At 62.3% G+C, this 12825-nt stretch overlaps 1 protein-coding gene across 1 annotated transcript in view; it reads right to left on the bottom strand.

The window, feature by feature from the left end:
• Window positions 1–9768: 9768 nt before the first annotated feature.
• The window catches only part of LOC109312075 (low density lipoprotein receptor adapter protein 1-like), a gene marked incomplete at its 5' end in the record, with an annotated part of 16845 nt that continues 13788 nt past the window's right edge, over window positions 9769–12825 (bottom strand). Inside the window, one exon of the mRNA XM_019538124.1 lies at window positions 9769–9785. The remainder of the gene's footprint in view (window positions 9786–12825) is intronic.

The raw sequence follows: 12825 nt of genomic DNA, 5'->3' as shown, positions 1-12825 counted from the left end.
GTCCCATCCCCCCCCTTACTCCTGCAGCGGGAGCAGGAGCTCCGCGTCCCACAGCACCTCCAGTTGCCTGGAGACCGGTCCCCCCGCCTCGCACGGGGGAGGGGCTGCCCTTCGCCCCGCCCCTGTCATCAGTCCATGAATAGGCATGAGCTCCCCCCATACTGCTGCTGGGACCCCCCACCCCCACCCCAGGGTGTACTCTGGGTCTTGTCCCCATGCTCAGGCTCAGCCCCAGGCCAGGGTGGGGCAGAAGGGATTTTGCCCCTGCTCAGACTGGTGTGCACTGGGGTTTCCCCTCCCTCTGCAGCGGGGCACGGCCTCTGCTGCTCTGCTGTCTGCTCTCTGCCCCGTGCTCCCTGCTTGATCGGTTTGTCCACCTTCTGCTCCCTGCTATATTTTCTGCCCCCTGCCTGACCTGCTGCTCTGTTTCCTGCTTCTGGACAGATCAGCTGCTCTGTCCTGTGCTCCTTGCCTGCTCTTTCTGCCCTGTTCTTCCCCGCCTGCTCTGCTGCTCTGCTTTCTGCTCCCTGCCCCATCTGCCCCTGTGCTGCCTGTCCCTCCCCACAGTTTGTCGTGCCACACACAGAGGCTGCCCCAGGATGCTTTCGAGCATGGTTGCACCCTGCTCTTGGCCGCAGGCCCGTCCAGAGGCAGGCCAGAGAAATTCCAGCCGCGGCTGGTCAGATCCCACAGAGCAGAGCCAAGTGTGACCCAGGACATCCTGGGCAGGCTTGAACCCAGGGCCATGCAGCTGGGCCACACCACGGTTTTATTTAAAAATCCCTAGCCATCAGCCGTGAAGAGGCCCCAGTCAGAGCGGGATCAGACAAGGTGGATCCTGCACGGGTTGAACTAGACGTGGCCTCAGCAGGGCCCTGCCCGCCCGCAGCTCTGGGACTCCTGTGACCACAGCATGGGTCTGGCACCAGGTGTTAAGTGACCTTCACATCAGAGGCGGGACTGTGCGGTCAGCGAAGAGCGAATGTGGCGCCTACAGCCAGGGCGAGCAGAGCCGCCTGCGCCCTGAGGGGCTTTGCTGTGACGCCATCGCCTGCAGCCTGCTAGACCTGGTTTGGGGGGAAAAGCGCCTCTGAGAAGGGGGGAGGAGGTGTCAGCTCACACCAGGCCCTGGGGGCCGGGAGCGCAGGTGGCACAGTGAGGCAGTCACGCGGCACAGCCGCGAGCCGGGCCAGAGGAGCGCAGGGTCTCTGGCAGGGCGTTCGCAGGGGTGCATGAGCACCAGCACCCAAGGTCCCAGCGAGTGCATGTGTGCAGGGCTGTACTGGGCACTGGGAGATGCTGGGCCAGGCATGGAGAGGGCTGGCTCGGCTGCTGGGGCAGGACTGGACATATAGCACGGGGACGGATGTCAACACAGCCGGAGCAGGAGCACAGCTCTGGGTAGCAGGCAGGACCTGGCTGTGAGTACACCCGGGCTGGACCAGTTCAGCAGGGAAGGGCAGGAACAGCAAAACCCTCTCTGTTTTGAAGAGGTGTCTTTCCCCATCTGCAAACACTTGTCTATGGCAAGGCCTGGCCATGACAGCCCTGGGTGCTGGGTGCTGCCCGGCTGGTGATGCCGCAATGCTCCAGCTCCAGCTCCAGCTCTCATTGCAGCTCTTGTCCGGGGTCAGCACTCCCTGGGCTGGAAGACAGTGCGGCTGCCACATCCCCAGGCACCAGGAGCAGGATGGAGCCAGCAGTGCCAGGCCCTTCCCTGTGTCATCCTGCCGTGCCACTGCATGCCTTGGCTGGCAGCATCCGCCTTGCCCATGCTCCGCTTGCATCCTGGGGCGGCCGGCTCGGCCTCGATGGCTGCGCTCATGGACAGGGCGTCGCCGAGCCGTGCTCGGGCCTCTGGCACCAGGCAGTTCTGCAGCAGGCACAGGGGGCCGTGGGCACCACCTGGGAGGGGGGAAGGGGCATCAGAGCCGGCAGGACGCATCCCCCCTTGCCCACCTGGCTCACTGGGGTCCCCCCAGGACCATCCCACATCCACAACCCAAACCCAGTGGCCTGCCTCTGCCCAGCGCTGGCAATGGCTGGTCTGGTGCCACAGGGGCCATGCCACGAGGCCAGGACACGGGCAGCCTCACCTTGCTTTTCTCCGTGGCTGCCGCGACTTGCTGGGAGATCTCTGTGCCGCGGATGCCAGTTGTAGATGATGTGCAGCATTCGCTCCAGGCACCGCGTCTGAGAGCGCCTGTAACCGCTGCAGGGACAGCGTGGCCCTCGGAGCCCCGGGGCCATTCCAGCGTGGCACCAGGGGCTCAGCACGGGGGCAGCCTCCAGGTCCTGCATGGTTCCCTGTCACCGTGGCCTCGGGGCATCATCTGGCAGTCCCCTCCCTGGGCATGGGCTGGGCAGAGGAGGGGCCATGCCGAGGGTTTGGGCACCTTGGCCCCAGCCTTGCCAGGTCCTTCCCCAGACCAGGAATGCAGGAGGTTGCCTGCCCTGCCAGCAGGGGGTGCCGTGCTCCGTGGCACTGGCATGTGCAGGATGGCCACGGCGTGCCAGAAGAGCTTGGTGTTGCTGACCCACAGTCCACGGCACAGTTGCACAGGATCCTGCCCTCGAGGCCCCGGTGCTGAGGATCCACTTGGTGCTGAGCTCCTGCTGGAGCTTCTGCAGGGTGCGGAGCAGCCAGCTCACAGGAGCAGTGGCCACGGTTCCACCACGAGGAGCCCCGCGCCTGCAGCCCATCCCCGGGGCGCTGCCGGCCCAGCCCCCGCCGGACTGTGGCACCCTAGACATTGCTCTGCCTGGGAAGAGGAGTCGGGGTTTGCTGCTGCAGCTGAGCCATCAGCGTCTCTCTGGTCCTGTGAGGAGACTGCACAGAGCCCTGCACGGCCCTGGGTTGAAGCCCCTCGCCCTGCCCTACATCCCCCGCTGTGCTGCAGGAGCCCGGTCCTGCTCCTTGCCAGGAGGTGCTGGCTCGCCGTGGCATGCAACAGCGCCTGCATGTTGGGCGTCTTCTCCTTCACCGGAGCCACCAGCTCCTCCACCTCGCCCAGGTCATCTTGGAACAAGAGGGTGGCGTCAGGGACACTCGCGGGCTCTTCCGGGAGCTGCACAGGTGCAGAAGCGAGGGGGACACCAGTACATGCCTGCACCCCGCCGCCCCCACCCAGCTGCCAGTCGGGTCAGACTCCATGGCCGTGGGCTCAGTCCGTGGGCAAGGTGCCCAGGCTGGTGGCCAATGCTGGGGCCGCCTGCGCTGGAGCTGCCCACGGTGCGGAGCGTGGCCCCGGGCCCCATGCTGACTCAGCACCACGGGCTCGTTAGCTAAGGGGCCCGTGCTGCCAGGCATGGTGCAGTGCCTGCTGTGTGCCAGGAATTTAACGAGCTTGCACGGGCCAAGGGAGGCCTCTTTGGGCTTGACGCCGCCTCTCCAGGGCCCCGGGCTGGGCTGAGCAGAGCCAGGCTGGCAGGGAGGGAGGAAGCCGGAGCCAGGGGCTGGACCAGCACCAGAGGTGGATGAGGCATCGTGGACAGGCAGGGCAGGGGTCTCAGGCGCTCCCCTGCCCGTGCCTGTGTCCTCCCCAGCAGGAAGGTGAGCTGAGCATCTCGGGTCGGTTGCTCTCCCTCCCTCGGTCTCCAGGCTGGCAGCAGGGACCCTGTGCTCAACCAGCCAACAGCCCTCACCTCCCTCTGGCCAGCCGGCACGCGGGCTGCCGCGTCTCCCCCTGCCCGGGACATGTCCCCGCGCGGCAGTGCAGAGGGACAGCACGAATCTCTGCGCATCTCAGGCCATCCCGACGCCCCGTGCTTCACCTGCGGTGTCCTAGCGCGTGGCCGGCGGTCCTGTCGCAGACTCACACGCAGGGCTGGAAGGGAGCTCTGGAGGTTACATCCAGTCCCAGCCCAACCTCCTCCTGGCACTCGCCAAGCATGTCATCTGGCGGTCCAGGCAGGAGGCTCTGGCCGGGAAGACTCCTGGAGACCTCGGGGTGTGTTTCCTTGGTGTCCTTCGCATGTGTCCCCAGGCGGAGCACCACTGGGCAGAGCCGCCGGTGAGCTCCCCCAGTTCGCGAGCCGGTGGGCGCTGTCCGGGGTGTCTGCTCCGTGTCCCCCGGGGGAGCTCTCATTTTGGCCCTATGACCCACATGGGCACACCCTGTTTTCTCTTTGTTGTGCCCCATAATTTATTGGTGTTTTTAAGGCGCTGGTCGCCCTACCCAGTGGCAACCCCATGGCGGTTTTAGGCTTTTAGCTTTTTTCTGCTTTTCTGCTTTTAGCTTTTAGCCTTTTAGAAAACCGCCAGGAAGACATCGAGTGCTGGACGCCAACAAGCTATCCTTTTCCAGACTGTTTTTAGTTGATGTCTTCTGGTGCTGGTCATCCCTCACCGCAGCGACACGCCGACCGACGACGCCGACCAGCAGGACCCACCCACCGGGGGTGGTTTTAACATCAGTTCCCTCCCCGCACCCCATCGGGGACGCGGGGTGCATGTTCACTGCCGGCTGCCATCCGCAGGCGACCCGCAGAGACTGGCGATCTACACCGCGACATCGTGAGGACATCAAATAGTCCCAGCCCTGCCTAGGGCAGGATCAGCCCCATCCAAACCAGCCTGGACAAACCCCGTGTGCAACCTTGGGGCTGCACGACATCGTCACCCTGACACAGCCCCAGGCATCGCCCCCTCCCCTGCCCCTGGGAATGCAGGGGGGCTGCGGCCACTGACGTCTTCCTGCTGCGGGGGGGTTGTGGGCGCTGCAGAGAGCCCAGGCCAGGCCATGCCCCCGCTGCAGGGGAAGGCAAACCCCCCCAGTCCGGACCAGTCTGAGCCGGGGGGAATCCCTTCCTGCTTCAGTGCAGTGCGGGGCAAAACCCTCCACCAGGACCCTGTGGGAGCATTGGCCCAGGCCAGCCCCATCCCCAGCACCTCTGGGAGAGGCTTAAATCCCTCCTGCCGTGTAGCAGCAGAGCAGGGAGAAGGGGAATTCACTCCTGGCCCGATGAGCCCATCCGCAAAGTGCAGCGGCCTGGCAAACACGGCTAGTAAAACACCTCCTCCTAACCCCCTCTCTGGCCATGCCCACCCCTGCCCCGTGGTGCTCGCGTCCAGCCGGGCGGGCCGGCTTTGGCATCGTCCGGCTGTGCCCAGGCCTCCGGCTGCCGCACGTGCAGCTGGGCCAGGTGGTGGGAGGGTGTCCCTGTGCGGGATGCGTGCGCAGAGCCCAGCTCACGGCCTGGCTGCGGCACGGCTGCAGCACGCGTGATAATCCATGATGCCAACGAGGGACGGGGTTGCAGGAGCTGGTGGGCTCTGGACTCAGCTGCCCAGGGGGCTCGTGGGGGGGAACGCAGCCTGGGGTGGGGAGCAGGGGTCATGTGCTGAACCCCGGGGTGGGAGATTGACGTGGCGCAGACCGGCAGGAGGGGATGGGGCCTGGCGCCCTGGACCTGGGAGGAGGCCGTGACCACGTGGGACCAGCTGAGAGAGCGAGCAGCAGCGCCAGGGTGTCCTGCCACGATGCCGGCCCCACGCCAGCCCCAGGAGCAGGCAGGCTCTGTCCCCAAGGGCAGCATGCTTGCTGGAGCCCCCCGGGTCTGTGGCACGCAGCCCAGCCCCTCCGCCTTGCTGGGAGCTGGGGAGAGCGCGGCAGAGCAACCAGCCACCTCCTCACCCAGCGCCCCGTCGCAGGAGCCCCTGCTCCCCCCGAGCCCGCGGTGCTGTGCTCCCCCGCACGGGCCCAACCTTGGCTCCTGGCGCTGGGCTGATGGAGGCGAGTGCAGAGTCAGCACGAGGGACGGCCCGGGCACGGGGCCAGAATCGATGATGTAGCTCTGGCAGAATCCGCGTCGTGTGGCGAGCGCCAGGAAAGGTACCGCACCGGCCTCGCTGGAGCGGGCCGGGGGCACTGCAGACCAGCCAGTCCCCCCGGGAAAGGGGGAGCACAGCGCTCAGCACCCCAGGGACACTGGACCAGGGGCACAGCCCCACGGGGTCAGAGCTGGCCAGGGCAGACGTCCTCCCTGCTCTAATGGTGGCAGCCGCAGCGCTCAGCCAGGGGTGCAGCCCCCCCGCTGCCCCGAGACCCTCGCCGGGTGCCACTGAGGTGTGCAAGCGCCTCTGAGGCACCCACGAGAAAAGAGAGATCTCCCAGAGATGCCGCGGGGTCCAAACCCTCCTGCCTGGTGGGGCCGGGCCAAGGACTTCGGCACAGAAGAATTGTGCTGGGATTTCTCTGTAGTCAAAAACTGAGTGGAAGTGAAGAGCTGGCATTTCTCAAGGGCCCCTGGAGCCTGGCAAGGTGGAAAAGCACTCGATAAAGGATGGTCTGGAGCCCAGACCCAAGAAGGTTGACTCCTGGCCAGTATTTGTGGTGTCATTAACCGCTCTCCCGTGGATTATTCCCACTCTCCACTGACGTGGGATCGTAGGAAGGCAGGGCTGGGGCAGACCTCGCAAGGTCACGTCTGGACCAGCTCCTGCTCAAGGCAGGACCATCCTTGACTAAACCGGCCCAGCCATGAGTCTGTGCACCCTGCTCTTGACAATTTCCAGGGATGGAGATTGTGCAGCCTGTTCCAAAACCAGACTGCTCTCAGAGTCAGCCTCAGTTTCCCCTGCTGCAGCGTGATGCTGTTGCTCCCAGGCCTGTCCCCTGCGGCCACAGAGAAAAGTCCAGCTCCATCCTCTCTGTCCCCTCGCTTCAGGGATCTGCAGTCTGAGGTCACGTCCCGTCGGGCTGCTCTTCTCCAGGATAAATAGAACCTCCTCAGTGCAGGACTTTGCACTTGTCCTTGTTGAACCTTGTGAGATTTCTTTTGGTCCAATCCTCCAATTTGTCAAGGTCACTCTGAACCCTAGCATTAGTCTCCAGCATATCTACTATTCCCCCCAGCTTGGTGTCATCTTCCAGATAGCTAATGAAGATAGTGAATACAACCAAACCAAGAACCGAGCCCTGGGGCACTCCACTTGATACTGGAGACTCTTTCAGCCTGTCTTACTAGAGGCCACAAGTCCTCATTATAGGCCTCAAATGTCTTGCTTCAGGCCTAAAATCAGGTGTCTCGCTCCAACCAACCCCCTTGTGAATCCTGCTGGGGTCATGGTCCCTGTGGCCCCAGGGCAGGCAGCTCCACAGGCTGACAACCCATCATCATTAGAAGCTTTTACTCTGCTCCAATTTTGCTTCTGACTGAGGTCTCAGAGGGAGCAGGGACTCCTTTTCTGACTGTCTCAACGGTGTTGAACATCTCGTGATCTGCAAAGCTGAGCCCAGACACAGCCCCAAGCATGAGAACCTGCCTCCTCTCCCCAGACTGCGGGATGTTTTATAGTAGTCCGAGGGGCCTGGTTTGCAAGCTCACCCTGTAATACTGGCCCCAGGCAGGGAGGAAAGCAGGTCTGCCTCCATCTCCAGGAAATGAGACATGGGTGTTGGCACCTTATTGCAACTTGGACGAGGGGGTGGAAAGCAGCTGTCCAAGTTTGCTGATGACACTAAGATGTGGGGCGAGGTGGACACACTTGAAGGGAGAGAGAGGCTGAGAATAGATTTAGACAGACTACAAAAGTGGGCAGATGAGAATAGGACGGGGTTCAACGTAGACAAGTGCAGGGTGCTGCACATGGGGACAAGGAATCCGCAGCACACACAGGCTGGGGGGCTCCCTCTTGAAAGCACAGAGGCAGAACGGAGTCTTGGACCCGTTGACTCCAAGATGAACATGAGCCGCCAATGCCAGACCGCAGCCAGCAAGGCCAGCCATACCTTGTCGTGCATCCACAGATGCATCTCGAGCAGGTCCAAAGAGGTGATCTTCCCCCTGTATGCGGCACTGGTCAGGCCGCAGCTGGAGGACTGTGTCCAGTTCTGGGCGCCGCACTTCAAAACGGATGTCGACAGCATGGAGAGGGTCCAGAGGAGGCCACTCGCATGGTCAGGGGGCAGCAGGGCAGGCCCTACGAGGAGAGACTGAGGGACCTGGTGGCTGCCTACAAACTCCTCAGGGGAGATCAACAGCAAATAGATCAAGCCCTTTTCTCCGCAGCACCACCTGGGGTGACGAGGAGCAATGGTAATAAGCTGATGGAGAATAGGTTTAGGTTAGAGATCAGAAAGCAATATTTTACAGTTAGGTCCTCACCCCTACCTTGGGCAAATTCAAGAGGAGGTTGGATGATCACCTGTCTGGGGTCTGGTGAACGCAGCATTCATTCCTGCCTGCAGCCGGGGGTCAGGCGAGATGATCTGTTTAGGTCCCTCCTGACCCTCGCTACTATGAAACTATGAAACATGGGCATCTCCAGGGTGGTCTGACAGGGCCCTGAGGCCTGTCCGCATGCAACTGGGGTGGGATCCAGGGTTTTGGCAAGGGGGGTACAAGTGGGGTGGCAACACAACACACCATCACATGCAGCACAACACACCTTTCTCTCCAGTTAAAGAGAAACGAGAAGCCTTATAAGATGCCAGGGCCCCAGAGCTATATTATGAAGTTGAAGATGAAAGCAAAACCCAGCATAACCATTTGAACGTGTGCTTGTTGGCTAGATCATGTATCGAGTTTTCAAAACCACAAGCAGCTCGGCAAGGAATAGTCTGTCCTTAGTGCTGTGGTCGCCACAGTTTGGCTGGACTCGATGATCTCCCAAGGTCCCTTCCAGCCCTAATGTCTATGAAATCTATGAAATCTCTCAGTTGGATTCATAAACAATGTGCAGCCTTCCTGAGCACCTCCAACAGAGCCCAGGTTAACGTGCCTGGGCTGCCTCTGCTTCTGCTTCAGGAGGCATTGGTACCTGGTGCTGCCAAGCCTGGTCCTAGCCCAGTCCCTGCCCAGCCTCCCAGGGCCCAGCTCTGCTGGTCTGGCCAGCAGCTGCGCCGTAGGCCGCATGCAGGTGCAGACCTGGGGGCTGCATTGGGGCAGTTGCAGCCTCTTTGATCCCCACTCCACCCAAGTTTAACACCACTGGCCTGGCAGACCGCCTACACCCTGGTCCCTTACACCCAGGTCTGGCATCATCCATTAGCCCAGGGAGGATGTGGCAGGGGCTTGGAGAGTGCATGCTGGGGCAGAGCTGACAGGCCTACGAGACAACGGCCTCCTCGGTGTGTTCATGGGCACCTGTGGGTTTAAACCCCCGTGTTTGAGTCCTGCTGTCCCACATCTAGGCTGGCAGCACAGCAGCCAAGGGCACAGCAGGGCAGCATGTGTGGGGCAGGGGGAGGCATGGCCATGCGTGTCCTGGCCAAGGCATCTCCTTTACCTTTTATTTACATAAATGAATGATCCATGGCCCAAAGTTGGATTTGCCTAGAGATTTCGGGGGAAGGACAGGAGCAGCCGCCAGCTGCACTCAGTGACTTCCTCACCAGGGAAGCGCATAAGAGCTGCCGTGGACGGAGTCGGAGCCTCAGGCCACCATGCCCAGTCTCCGATGTGACGCGGCGGCAGAAAGCCGAGGCCAGAAGGGAGACTGACCCGGTCTGAGCAGGGTTTCCCCCACCCCTCTCTCCCTTGCAGCCTCCAGCATTGAAGTGCAGGGGTTGGGTGCTCCAGGAGCGGCAGAAGCAATTGCTGGCCCAGTTGTGTCCTCACCCTGCTCTCAGAGCTGTCGCCAGGAGCTTTCTCGTCCTCCTTCCTCTAGACGGGGGATCAGGGACACATCCGGTACAGACTGAACCTGCCTGGCCACCGCTGCTCCAGGGCACTAGGTCCCCAAGTTTCGAGGTCCCTGGGGAGGCCTGCTGCCAGCAGTGCCAGTAGTGGCGTGGCACAGTAGGTCCCACCAGCCCCACAACCCTGCAGGGCGGGTGCTGCTAAGGGTCAAGCACCATGTACCTGTTTGCTGCCGGAGATCACGGCACTGCAGTTCACTCATTGCACTTGCTCCTCAGCCACGCTGCAGCCCTCCTCGGCCATCGTCCCCACCCTGGCACATGTGGCCTTTGCGCATCTCTCAGCTCCTGGGCACTGCCTCCCTTAGAGAAGAATGAAGACCTTCCCAGGCAGAGGCTCTTGCTAGATGCTCAGCAGTGCTGAGGGCCCTGCTCCGCACTGCACGGACAGCCTTGTGCCCTCATTGCTCTTGGCTGCGAGCCCTGTCCCCTGTACTTGGGGAATGCTGGGTCTGGGGTCTGCAGGTGCCCCCAGCTCAGATGCAGCAGCTGGCAGGGTGAGGAGAGCTGCAGGGCCCCAGACGCAGGCTCCATCCCTTCTCTGTGGATGGTCCCCTGATGCCTTCCCATAGCCCCCACAAACGGCAAACACAGTCTCCCTGCACCGAGACAGCTTGGAAGGACCCTGAGAGCATCTCAGCTTGCAAAACCACAGGGCACCAGCACACAGGCACCAGGTGCAGTCGCATGGGCCCCAGCCATGGGCTGACACAGACTGGGCACCCGGGACCGGGGCAGCTGGGCAGATGCAGCCTCGCAGAAGGTGCAAGGAGGCTGGGGGTCGCTAATTTTTTAAATAATTTGAACAGTTGAAGTCGATGTTTATTTTTAAACCTCTCTTTCCATTTGCATCCATTTAAGTTTTCAGGGTTGTGCAAAATCAGCAGTGTGGGGGGCAGGGCATTCAGTGCAGGCAGGAGGCCGCTAGCAGCTTTATGAAGTCCCATGTTCAAATGTATAAAAGTAGATCTGTGTACATCAGTAAAGCATGCAGACCTGCTGACATGGCCAGGAAAGGGCCAGGCAGGCAGGGGCCAGATGAGGAGGCAGCTCTGCCGGTGGGGAGGAAGGTGGGGGCAGTGTTGGCTGCCCAGCAGGACCTGGCAGTGACTGGGCTGGAGCCTCCCATCCCCTTCCCACTCTGGGGTTCGGGTAGGGGTTTGCTCATGTCGCCTGTTACCTCTCTCCAGCCCCTTCCCCACCTGGGAACCAGCAGCTAATTGCTTAATTGAGGTGTGGTTCCTCTTTAACTCTCCCCACCCGCCCTTCTCCGCTGCCCATGTAGCAGGGGCAGGGTCCATGCCCGTCCGTCGTGACCAATAGACTCGGGTTCCCATTGGCCCAGGTGCAGACCAAGCCGGCGATCACGGGTCGGCCTCAGGCCCGGTGCAAGCAGGAGCTGCCCCCCTACCCCTGCGCCCGGCCCGTCACAGGAGGCTGGCGGAGCCCGTGGGCCCCCCACGCCCCTTCCCACAGGCCCAGGGGCCACCCGGCCCTGGCTCTCTGCTCCTCGTGCTCTCCCAAGGCTCCCATCGAGCAGGGGGTCCCGAGCCCCAAGGTGGGGAGAGCAAGGAGGTGAAAGAGGAAAACCCGTCTGGAAACGTCTGGGGGTGCAGGCAGGTCCGAGGCAGCTGTTCGCCACCATTTTTGGCTCATTGGACTGGACGCCCCGTGGGAGACGCCAGCTCGCGTTTCTAGCCAGACTCGAGCAGCTCCTGTGCTGCGGAGAGCTCGGACCCGGGAGGTCCAGATGCTTTAGCACTGTGGACACCTCTCTGCAATCTCTGGCTTACTCACACACCTCGCAGAGCTAACTTTGGCGGCACTCCTGAAACGGTCTCAGGGCACCCCAGGGTGCCGCAGCTCCTGGGTTGAGACCCCCTGAGCTAATGGGGTGCCTAGCTGCATAGCCAGGGCGGGGGAGTAATGGGGGCAGGGATGTGACTTCAGCACACAGTTCTGGCAGACTGGCAAGGGCTGCATCTGTATGTTAGAGGATGCAGGAAGCTGGAAGAGGCGGCAGAGAGGAGCTGTGAACGTGCAGTTTAGACTAGAGAAAGTGCCTAAGAGTGTGAAGTTTAAATAATGCAAGGGCAGCACCCTGACCCTGAGTGAAGAGTGCTTTTGGTCCTGCTTCATGCTACCACGCACCAGGCCCTCCAGGAAGACAGGCCTGGGGCACTTGCCAGCCTTGAGCCTGGCATCGAAAGGCAGCACAAGAGCCCTGAGGCCAGACGATGGAGCTGGACGGGAAGCAAGACACAGAGCGAGCACAGGAGGAGGCTGCTCCGCGGATGCTCCGTCTCCCGGACCCCGGCACGAGCCGACACCGTCAGTGCTGCGGAGCAGCCACGGGCGCGCTGCAGCTGGACCCGCTCCTGTCACCAGAGCCGGCTGGGGCCGGTCCTCCTGCCTGCGGCCCTGTCCTGTGCCCAGCGCTGCTCGGCGCTGCCCTTCTCGGGGCCACAGAGCCTGCTGCTGGCGGGCGCTGGCAGAGGAGGGGCCAGAAGAGTCCCAGTCTGGTCCCATGGGGTGGTTGGGGTCGCCCCTGCAGCACTGCCAGCCCTCCTGGGTCGAAGGGCAGGAGAGGACCCCAGGCTGTCAGAGCCCTCTGCACCTGCCCCCAGGACACCAGCAAGCCCAGTGGTCACAGCCCCAGACCACAGGGCCACTGTGGCAGGTGGCAGGTGAGTGCGTGAGCCGCACATACATGCATATTCACACATACGTGGGCACATGTTCACATATGGATACATTTGCATGCCTGCAAATCAATGCGTACACATGTGTGTGCATTGATGCACACGTGGCACGCATCCACATGTATACACACACACGTGCACACATATGAAATGTGGGACAGGGACAGCCCAGACACCCAGGTGGTCCCATCCCTTTGCTGTCAGCAGAAGGCAGAGGATGCACGCACACATGCCAACATGCATGTACGCATGGACACGCATGCACAGACCTGCACAGCCCCAGCCGTGAGAACTCGCGCTGCGCTTGTCCCCTCACCCTGTCAGCAAGCCGTGGCGTGCCAGGAATCTCCCCAGGCCCCCGGGACAGCCCACGGCATGGGCTGCACTTCACCCCGCCGCCAGCCCGCGATGGACACGGCCTGTGGAAAACGGACCGGGGGGAGGGAGGGGTAGTCCAGAGCTGGCTGGGGGCCCCGGGG

Source organism: Crocodylus porosus, unplaced genomic scaffold, assembly GCF_001723895.1.
Source record: "Crocodylus porosus isolate Cpor-Errol unplaced genomic scaffold, CroPor_comp1, whole genome shotgun sequence".
Taxonomy (NCBI): Eukaryota; Metazoa; Chordata; order Crocodylia; family Crocodylidae; genus Crocodylus; species Crocodylus porosus.
This window is presented reverse-complemented; position numbering and strand designations above follow the sequence as displayed.